The sequence below is a fragment of the Nematolebias whitei genome, chromosome 23 (genome assembly GCF_014905685.2).
Source record: "Nematolebias whitei isolate Nwh7 chromosome 23, NemWhi1, whole genome shotgun sequence".
In the NCBI taxonomy this organism is placed as follows: domain Eukaryota; kingdom Metazoa; phylum Chordata; class Actinopteri; order Cyprinodontiformes; family Rivulidae; genus Nematolebias; species Nematolebias whitei.
In genome coordinates, this window is record NC_056520.1 from 20,635,806 (window position 1) to 20,646,958 (window position 11,153).

Sequence of the window (11,153 nt, forward strand, 5' to 3'; positions counted from 1 at the left end):
TGTTAAAATCAGGTCTCTCTTGTAAATGAGTCCCTGAGGCTCAATGGGACTAACCTGTATAACTAAAGGTTGAACGAAAAGAATGAAAATAATTCCGCATGGTCTTTTTTTTTTTTACTTTATTTCAAACAGACAATATTACAAAAATCTTCCAATCCAAAGAAGCATCAAAACACAATAAAAAAAAGATACATAACTATCAAAGACCCTTTCAAACTAGACCTCACAGTTCTTAACTAAATATAAATGCAACTATATCAACAAATATATAAAAATAACTTCAAGTTTAAATAGCAGAGGATCTGAAACAATGAACAAAGAAACACAATACTAAGAGAAAAGGAATAATAAACAACAAAGGGATCTGCTTATAGGATAAAATTACATTTCTGCATTAGAGTTTTTGTTCTTAGACGTTTTTTATTGTTAAAATTAAGATTTTCAATAGAAGCAATATATAATTCTGCATGGTCTTTGTCACTTTGGACTGCTACCAAATGCAAATGCCAAAAACGGGGCTGAAAATGATGTGTAACACTTCAATCTTCCAGAAAGGGACTGGATTGTTTAGGCCATGTTGCTCATTGTCACTAATTTTGTTCATAAGAATTTTGGACCAAATTTCTGTCAAGAAATTTAATTTATCTCAAACTCTTGTTCACAAGTGGGTGTAGAACAGAATGAGAAGTTTAAAGGTTGAGACAGGAGTGGTACAGCATCTGCAGTGATGTGGGCACTGTGCCGACCTTTTGTGGTGAAGAAAGGGCCGAGCTGAAAGGCGAAGTGCTCAATTTACCAAGTGATCTATGTTCCAGCTGTTAGGAGTCCAGTGTTTTTGTCTCTTTCTAACCAACTTGTGCAGGTCCCGTGAGTGGGCAGTGTTGGTTGATTCAAAGCTGTCTCCCATGATGGCTGATTAACACCTCGACTACTTAACGCTGAGTTGGACCGTGAGCCAGCTGGATGAACCATTAATTGCCACATGGTGTTAATCTACTGACAGTTTTCTGAGCCTTGTGAAGTGAATTATTCCTTGAACTTACCTTGCAGTATTATCATGGTTATTTACCAGACAAGAAACTTGTTCTCTTCTGAGTTTCTCTCTGGTGAGAATCCTCATCCAAGCCCTGTCTTCTTCTTCTTCTTTCAGCTTTTCCCTCTTCAGGGGTCACCACAGTGAGTCATCATCCTCCATCTTACTTTGTCCTCTGCAACCTCTGTCCTCACTCCATCTACCTCCATGTCTTCTAAAACTGCTTCCATTTACATCCTCTTTGTTTGTTTTCACGGGAGTGGTGGCGCAGAGGTTAAATAAGATGGCCCTGTGACCAGAAAGTCGCAGGGTCAACTCCTGGTACCGTCAACATTAAAATGTGTGTGGAAAAGGTGAAACACCCACATCTGCCTCCACCCTCATCTGTCCCACGCTGGGCCCCTGAGCAAGGCTCTTAACCCCCACCATCTGCTCCCAAAACAGGTCTCTCTTGAAAATGAGTTATCGTGGCTCAATGAGACTACCTGTATAAATAAAGGGTAAATGAAAAAAAAAATCCTGGCACGTCTAACATCCTTCTACCAATATACCCACTGTCCCTCCTCTGGACATGTCCAAACCATCTCAGTCTGGTCTCTCTAACTTTATCTCCCAGTTGTTCAACCTGTGCTGTACCTCTGATGATCTCATTCCTAATCTTATCCATCCTTGTCACTCCTAAGGAGAACCTCAACAACTTCATTTCTGCCACTTCCAGTTCTTTCTCCTGTCTTTTTGTCAGTGCCACTGTCTCCAGTCCAGATCATACAACATAACTGGTCTCACCACAGTCTTGTAAACTTTTTCTTTGACCTTTACTGACACTCTTTTGTCACAAATCACTCCTGAAACTTTTCTCCTCCACTCCATCCTGCCTGGAGTCTCTTTATCACCTCTTTACTACACTCCCCATTTCCCTGGACAGTGAACCCCAACAGCCACATAAAAGGTCATTCTCAAGTCAGCGTTCTGCCTGTAGAGAACCACCGTCTGCAGATCCTCTCTCCAAGATGGCCACTAATTGCCACCAGCTGTTGGCAATCTCCCTGATGCGGTCCTACACTACTTAAGGCTGCAGTCGAGTGCTACTCTTCGCTGGAGCATTATACTTTATTATACTTTACATGGTTTGACCTGTTGTATTTATTATAGAAATACTTACCTTGTTCTTCGTCCCTCCAGTCATCCTGCCTCCTTGGATCCTATCCAATTCAGCCTAGATCCTGTTCCTCGTTCCTTGTGCCTTGCCGTCCAGCCACTTGCCTGCCTTGATTATCCTGCCTGATCCTCCATCTCTGGAACCCTTTCTGGGTTCACCTCTGTGTTCCACCTCCACGTCCAGGCCTGTATGGAAAGACAAACAAATCAACCTCAACATTCAGCCCCTGCCTAGACCCACCTGACCTTATTCTTTCTCCTCAGGGGTTCCAGGAGAGCACCTATAAATACTGCCACTTACTGTATATAAATAAACACTGTTTAATCTTTGTATCTTGAAGTCTTGTCTCATACAAATATGGGTTCCCCAAGATCATTACACTGCCTACCTGCCTGTGCTGCCACTTTCTCTCTCTTAGGTATTAGCCACTTACCTAAAAACCACCCATTGAGAATCGGACTTGTAATTCTAACCTGTTTGTCCACCAGATAAAGAACACAACCAATAAAAACTTTTTTGTCGATATTAAGAATTACAAGATATCTGAATTCCTTTTACTCTCTATCCACTGTCCTCTGCAGATACTCCTATTCATTCAACCTTTATTTATACAGGTTAATCCCAATGAGCCTCTGGGACTCATTTACAAGAGAGACCTGAAGCTGGTCATCCTTTATTCCCTGCAAAACCATTGACCTTTTTACCTGGTCTTAGTTTAATCTTAATTTTTTTGGAACTCTGAACCTTGGATACAAATAATATCACCCACCAATGACACCAATCCTCACTCTTGGATTTACCCTTAGGGACAGGGTGAGGAGTTTGAATATTTTGCTAAGAGCACTGTCACTGCTCCTTCTCGTTAAAAGGGACTCATTGAAGTAATTAGAGTATCTAGTGAGGAGGCTTTCTGAACACTTAACTTACAAGATGTGTCAAACATGTTACACCAAGAGGAGACCTTGAGGTATGACTTAGAAAGATTAAACTACGTTCCCTGAGGTCAACGGACCAGTTGCTGCTCACAGTTCCAGGAACTCGTCTTAAGCGCAGAGGTGACAGGGCCTTCTTTGTAACAGGACCAAGACTTTGGAACGAGTTACCTCTGCTTGTCAGACTGGCTCCCTCCCTCTCGGTTTTCAAATCTCGTTTAAAAACTCACTACTATTCAGTAGTTTTCAACACCAGAGGATCTGGGTTTTGAACCTGTACGCTCCACACTGGTTTGTCGTCATATTTATTATCTGCATCGATTTTATGTCTAGCCCTGTGATGGACTTGCGACCCGTCCAGGGTGTACCCCGCCCCTCGCACAGTGATTGCTGGACATGGGCACCAGCGACCCCCGTGACCCAAAATGGAATAAGCGGGTAAAGAAAATGGATGGATGGATGGATTTTATGTCTATATTTTTGATTTACTTCATTTTGTATATTGCTTTGTGTGTTGCCTGTTGTTCTGTCTGTACAGCACTTTGGTTGACCTTGTAGCTGTTTTAAGTGCTCTATAAAAAAATGGTATGGTATGGTATGGTATGGTATGGTATGGTAAACTATGACAGATTGGACTATGTCTCCTAGCTGCTATGGGATTGCCTTGAAGAATTGTAGAATTGTGCAGCTCAAGGTGGCTGCATGTTGGAGCAGCTCTGTTACTTTCATTCTGAGATTTTGCTTTTGGAAACTTTAATTCCTCTTTTTCTGGATGTAAATCACATTTTTTGGATGATTGTTTCCTCTGGTATCGGATGCTGTGCAGCTGGAAGGATTTTTACCAAAACTTTTTTTTAGTTTTGGACATTTGTTATGATGCGTAACCATGGCAACAAGGCAGTTTTCTACAACCAACAGCAGCTGATTAACATCTCAAAAGCTCAAATAATATCTCAACTACAGCCCCAAATCTCAAATGAGCTGAAAAGGATGTTCTGTGGATGCATTCTCATCTACCTGCCAGCTGTGCTCGACTGCCTGACCACTGAGATCCTGGTGAGCAGGAAACATGGCTCATGACAGCGGAAGGACAAGATTGTCCCCCGACACCTGCAGCCGACTGTCTGCAGAGACAAGGAGCTCTGCAGACTGCTGGGAGGAGTGGCCATCGCTCTGGGAGGAGTTCTGCCCGGCATTTGGGAGTCCTACAGCCCGGGGGAACCGATAGGACAGCTGAGTCTGGGTGGACGGATCGGACGGCATCTGAAGTCAGTTTGTTAGGATCCACTGTGGGATGGACCTTTACAAGAGATCCTTCCTGTCTACAACCATCAGCATCTATAACATCTCTTAATGAAATGAGGATAACGAGTTACAACAACAAATAATTTCCCTTTGGGATTAATAAAGTATTTTTAAATTGAATTGAATTGAAGTCCTTCTGAATGAGGTGGAGGCGGTAGCTGGCGAAAGAAAGAATTGGAGATTTTAAACTTTTGGGAGAGTCATCAGAGGTCAGCCTACTCGCAACTGTCACTCTTTATCACATTTTGAAATTCCAGGAGTAATACATCATAATTTTCGAGGAAAGGTTATTTAAAACACTTGAAGGTGAAAATTTCCTGTCTCTTTGAAGTGGGGGATCCGAAATAATTCAAATCTCTTTTTTTTTCTTTTTCTTTTGGCTGATAGACCTTTGGCTGTAGATCTTTTAAGGTCTACAAGGTCTAAATTTGATCATTTTAAGCAATTGAATTATAAGAATAAGTCTAAAAACATCTATAAATAAGCACAAAATGTTTTAAAATAAGAACAATTGTTTTTGAAAAAAATTTAAATGAACCATTAAATGGGAAAAAGGTAGTATTATGGTTATTGAGGCCATTTGTGTTGTCACTTTGTTCCAACCTTTAAAATAATAGTGAGAGATAGTTGTATTCTTTGCTATAAGTTGAAATATTACACCTTAGTCTGAAGGTGTAATGTTTCAAATTATTATTTTTATAAGGTTTTTTTGACCTGACTGAAAAATGTTGGATTTTATACCTGGATTATTGAGCATGGACTTTGTTGTTTTCAACCAGTTTGATAAGACTGTCAACAAGGAAGAGGGCCGGCAATGGAGGAGGGGCGTACCAAAGAGACCATCTTATCACAAGCAGAACTGGTTTGTTCCACTTTGGAGTAAGCTGTTGGGGGAAGAATCAGTTTTGTTGTCTTTCCTTAACTGAGGAAGCCTTCTGGATCGAAGGCGAAACGTTTCAGCACAAAAAAAGAAACTATCCAGATGACCTGACTGAAAAATGATGTATTTTATACCTGGGTTATTGAGCATGGATTTTATTGTTTTCAACCAGTTTGACAAGACTGTCAACAAGGAAGAGGGCCGGCAATGGAGGAGGGGCGTACGAAAGAGACCATCTTATTACAAGCATAACTGGTTTGTTCTACTTTGCAGTAAGTTGTTGGGGGAAGAATCAGTTTTGTTGTGTTTCGAAGGAGAAATGTTTCAGCACAAAAAAAGAAACTGTCCAGATGACCTGACTGAAAAATGTTGGATTTCTTATCCAGCTTAAGGATTTGCTTTATTTTATTTATTTTTTTTCACGCGACTGAAAAAAAAAAAAATTAAACTGGCCCGTACGGGGATCGAACCCGCGACCTTGGCGTTATTAGCACCACGCTCTAACCAACTGAGCTAACCGGCCGTGTTTGAACGAAGAAAATTTGCTTTTTTAACTGTAGATAAGGAATCAAAGTTAACTTTTTCTAGGACTTTTAGTTCATTTGTTCAATGTTTATTGAATTTGTTTCTTACACGGACAAGTAATCTTATGATAACCATTAAGGTCAACCATATTATGGCGCTGGAAGTTTGTGTAGTAGCTTCGTAAAGGTTTGTTGCCAACGGGTATGTTCGCACGCGGAGCGCTCATGTCTGCACGTTCCTCCGATTTGATCTTAAAGCTTAGGATGAGGCGAGAGAGGATGAAAAATAGAAAAGCACTGGCGCTGACGCAGCAAAGTGCAGTAAATTAATGTTTGTAATGGAGCAGGTAAAACAGAAACATCCTGATTCATGCTCAATAATCCAAGTAGAAAAATCCAAAGTTAAGTCAGGTAGACGGTTTCACGGTTTCTGTAAAAACCGATACCAAGTAAATACAGGTCCATATCGCAAATACTGATACCGATACGATACTTTTAATAACTACCGTGAATTTTGATGATGTTTAAGTGTTTTGTGATTCCCCCCCTTTGGATCATTTATTAGTAAAAACACAGGATGGAATTAGGCAAAGTTTATAAGTAAATAAAAATACTTTATTATAATCAAAGTTTTTTTTTTTTTAATGAAAAAATAGAACAGTAACAAAACAATTTTCCCGTGATGGCTGGATGTTTTTTTCCTTAAACAAAGTGCACAAAATGATCACTCAAGAATAAATTAAACCATTGTGCTCAGAAACTATGTTAATTAAATAAAAATGATCCCTTCATTGCACTCCCTTTCTGGATTTTTTTTTTCTTAAATAAGCAAACTGTACATATCACACCGCAACAAACGTTATAAACCAGTAAATATATATTTAAGATATAAAGGAATAAAACAAAATGTCTCCTCTTAAGTGAATTTATTTTCTGGGTTTGAAAAAAATATCTACAAATCAAAAATAATTAGTGAAAATACAATAAATAACAAAACAACCTCCAAAGCCTTGAGTTCAAAGAAATATTCCCAGAAGCCTCTCTGAGGGCCCGATCTGCCCACCCCTACCTGACACAAGTTTAACTTTGGTGGATTAGACAAACACTAATAATAAATTTTATTTCAGGGTGCCTTTCAAAAACCCAAGGTCACCTTACAAAAACAATTAAAATCAGCACTCATGGTGAAAACTCTGCATCCTGTCAGCACAGCTAGCTTCATGGGGTTAGTTAAGTGGTCCAAACCTTAATAGAACAATGTTTTAAGTTTTTACAAAGGATATGACAATTTTTAGAATTTGGTGAACAAATAGGATCTGAAAAAAAAAAAAAAAGTTTAATGCTGTCCAGGAATTCAGATTTTGTGTACCATTCATAAACTCCACTAATAAATTATCTACATATTAAAATCCTTGTATTATATTATTCTATTTAACCTTTATTTTACCAGGTAACGTCCTGTTGAGATTAACAACATATTTGTTGTTACATTTAAATTAATTAGTGAAAATTAATAGACGGGAAATTACAACGTGTAATTCAGACACGTGTTACCCTGATCATTTTGTCAAAGTCAAAGTTTCTTTATTTGTCATGCTCATCACATGTGGTACATGTGGTGGAACAAAATTGTGTACACAGGGTCCCAGCTACATCCAACAAAAGTATAAATTGTAAAGAAAAACAGTAATAAGATCTAAGACATAACTGAGAAATATGCTAAACTAAGAATACACTAAGCACAAATAGTACAAAATAATACGCTGAACAACAGCAGCACGGACGTGAGTCTGTGTGAGCAGATGAGTACGAATGAATGTAGCACCATGAAATAAATCAGCAGCATGAGATCAGCAGCATGGATAGTTTAGACTGAGGGTGGATACAGTTTATTCCATTTCAAAAACTAAACGGAGTGTGGAAAAATGTAAAAGATCATAAAGGTCAGCGGCCAACATTATAAACAGGAAGTACCACATGTTGGTCTGTACGAAGGTAACTGCAAGTAAATCCTCCATTATGTGTCATAATTACAATGGTTGAATTAAAGGTTAAAGCTAGTTGTGCTTTGGTTTGTTTGTTTTATATGTAGATATATGTTGCAACTTCTGGTTATATAAGTTTAGTCTTTGTTTATGATCAGTTAACACTAACTGATTTTGTACAAAGTGTTTAATAGGTTGTATAATGTAAAATTTACACTCTTACAAACTGAATTTCACAGTGAGTTCTTGCCCTGTGTCACTCTGAGGCATGAAAACATCCAGTAACTATTTGAAGTTATTAGTAGATTAGATTTTTTTTTTTTTTTTTTTGCTGATCTTCTTTGCCTTAATGTTGGCTGATAAGGCAGAAATGCTTCACTAAACACCATGAGCTTCACTATCTCCACATTACAGCCACGTTGTTTGTCCAAGGTTAGCTCACCCTGGGTTACATTTCCTCGTGGGAGGAGCGATCTTACAGTTCACATAAAATATTTGATAATGTTCTCATAGAAACAATTCCTGAATGTTGTTCAAACTGTGTTAATGATACATGTTTGTGTCTTGACTCTACAACTGGGTAAGGTTACAGTAGACCTAGTCCACTACTGGAGTTTTAATTAGGTATTTTAAATTACTAAACACAATGGATGATGATCATATTGCTTTATGCTAGGCCATTGGTAAGAAGGAGTGATTATTATTATTGTTTCATATTGGCGAGTGATTTTTTTCCCGCCTAAAAGTTAACTTAGGCTACACTATGTTTCTTAGACTGTGACGAGGATGCGTGAGAGAAGTGAAGTGGGCTCTATTCACACAAGGAGAGCTGTTGGTCAGGCTACTTAGTTGTGCCATTACTTCTAAAATAGTTGCTTCAATTCAACCTTTATTTTACAGGTTAGTCTCATTGAGCCTCAAGGACTCATTTACAAGAGAGACCTGTTTAAAACAAAGAACACATATGACAACAGTAGATAATTATGAAAAGCATGTAAAATTCACTCATTCATTCAACCTTTATTTATACAGGTTAATCCCATTGAGCCTTGGGGACTCAAAAATAAAAAGTAAATGGAAGAACTGATATTTAAATAACAGCTACATTATAAAGCTATGTAAAATGCTAAAAACAGGAACACGTCTGCATTGGTTTTTGCCATGAACTTAGCAGATGTTTAAAATCCCTTAGAGAGGTCAAGGTTGAGAGCTTATTGAATCAAGTGTTACTTATGTACAGGGGTCTGCAACCTTTAGGATCAAAATAGCCAATTTTGCCCTTTCGTTCACTAGATTAAATGTGTCCAGAGCCACAAAACCTGCAATAATTGTCATAATCAACTGGTGGCCCATGAGCCACTTTAAACTTTTTAGAGGGGGGCTTTTCTGGCTAGTAGGTGTGAAATTATTAAACTAAAAACATCTAACGATTGTTAACATTTATTGCATTTTAAGACAAAAGTAAAGACTGGATTCCATCCATCCATCCATCCATCCATCCATCCATCCATCCATCCATACACTTTACCCATTTCTTTCTTTATGAGTTTCAGGGGGTCACTGGTGCCCCATGTCCAGGTCGCAAGTCTATTACAGAAGACTGGGTTATTGTAAAGAAAAAAATATATATATAAAAAAGTGCATGCTCAATAATCCAGGTATACAATCCAACAATTTTCAGTCAGGTCATCTGGACAGTTTTTTTTTTTTTTTAAGTTTTATTTATTTATTTTTAGTTTTATAATTTCACACCTACTGTCCAGATGACCTGACTGCAAATTGTTGGATTGTATACCTGGATTATTGAGCATGGACTTTTTTTGGTTTTGAACCAGTTTGACATGACTGTCGACGAGGAAGAAGGCCGGCTCCAGTGGAGGGGGCGTGCCAAAGACACCATCTTAGCACCAACATAACTGGTTTGTTCCACTTTGAAGTAAGCTGTTTGGAGGAAGAATCAGTTTTGTGTTGTGTGTTTCCTTGACTGACGAAGCCTTCCGGATCGAAGGTGAAACGTTTCAGCAAAAAAAGAAAAAAGAAAGAAACTGTCTGACTGAAAATTGTTGGAAAATATATATTATTTTGCCAATTTTTATTTAAACTAAAACAATGAACTGTGCAGGCTTATGCAATTTTTTAAATTGTTGAGTAATTGATAAGATAAGATAAGATAGAACTTTATTGATCCTGCAGGAAATTGTTGTATTGAATATTATCTTATCTTACTTTGAAGAAATAAAGCATAAAGTTAGAGTATAATTGAATCTGTGTATTAGTACTAATATCCACATATATGCAAAGGAAATGACAGAAAAACTGCTAAAACTAGTTATTTTTTTAAACATAAAATTCAGTTTTAAGTTAGTTTTGGTCAAAGCTTGAAAGAGCCGCTGCGGAAGGACCAAAGAGCCACATGTGGCTCTAGAACCGCAGGTTGCAGACTCCAGCTTATGTAGGTACAACTAGATGTTAAACAACCTGTTAAAATACACCAGAATGCAAGAAATGGCATCTACTTTATTCAAACTTTTCTGGGAGAGGACCCCCAGACCCCCCCACCAGTGTGTCCCCCCACATTACAAATGCTTCTGATACCAATGGCCACCACATTGCTAAACAAGTACACATGTGGTGTTCAAAGTGTGCTCCATTTTACTCAGTCTCAGTGGGTTGCAATGTTGTAATGTAACAAAGTAGAAATACTTTGTTACTGTACTTAAGTAGAATTTTGACATTTTTTTTACTTTACTTCGTTATTTACATTTCTAGCGACTTTCACTTTTACTTCACTACATTTCCTCAATAAAATGCATACTTTTACTTCAATACATTTCCCTTAACCATCTTAGTTACTAGTGACTACAATTTAAAATGAGAAGAAATCTGATTGGGCAAAGCCTGTTTGTTCTCCCAGTCTGTCTTCATGCGGCCACTTCTCTGTCCCTCACTGACACTGTCAATCACAAACCCAGCCTATCCCCCGCCGCTTGTGTAAAACCTGCAGCTCCCGCTGTGAACAAGCTAGATGCATGTTCAGATATCAAACGTTATAATAGGTCTTTGTTGACTCACAGTGGAGACACATTCCTGATAGGTGTGAAAATGACGGTAGCTGCAAAAAAGGAGATGTTTGGTGTCATCCAGGACATGAACTGCTTCAAGAGCATAGGAACTATTAGTTCCTATGCTATTATATTATCCTATAGTCAGAGTCAGAGTCAGAGTCAGAGTTTCTTTATTGTCATTCGCACCTCATGTGGTACATGTGGTGGAGCGAAATTATGTACGCAGGGTCCCAGTTACATCCAACAATAAAATGTATAAGAAAAACAGTA

At 38.3% G+C, this 11,153-nt stretch overlaps 1 non-coding gene across 1 annotated transcript; it reads right to left on the minus strand.

Moving 5' to 3' along the window:
• Nucleotides 1–5,758: 5,758 nt before the first annotated feature.
• On the minus strand, nt 5,759–5,832 carry trnai-aau. The gene has a single exon. It is a non-coding gene; the product is annotated as a tRNA-Ile (tRNA).
• Between the last annotated feature and the right edge of the window lie 5,321 nt (nt 5,833–11,153).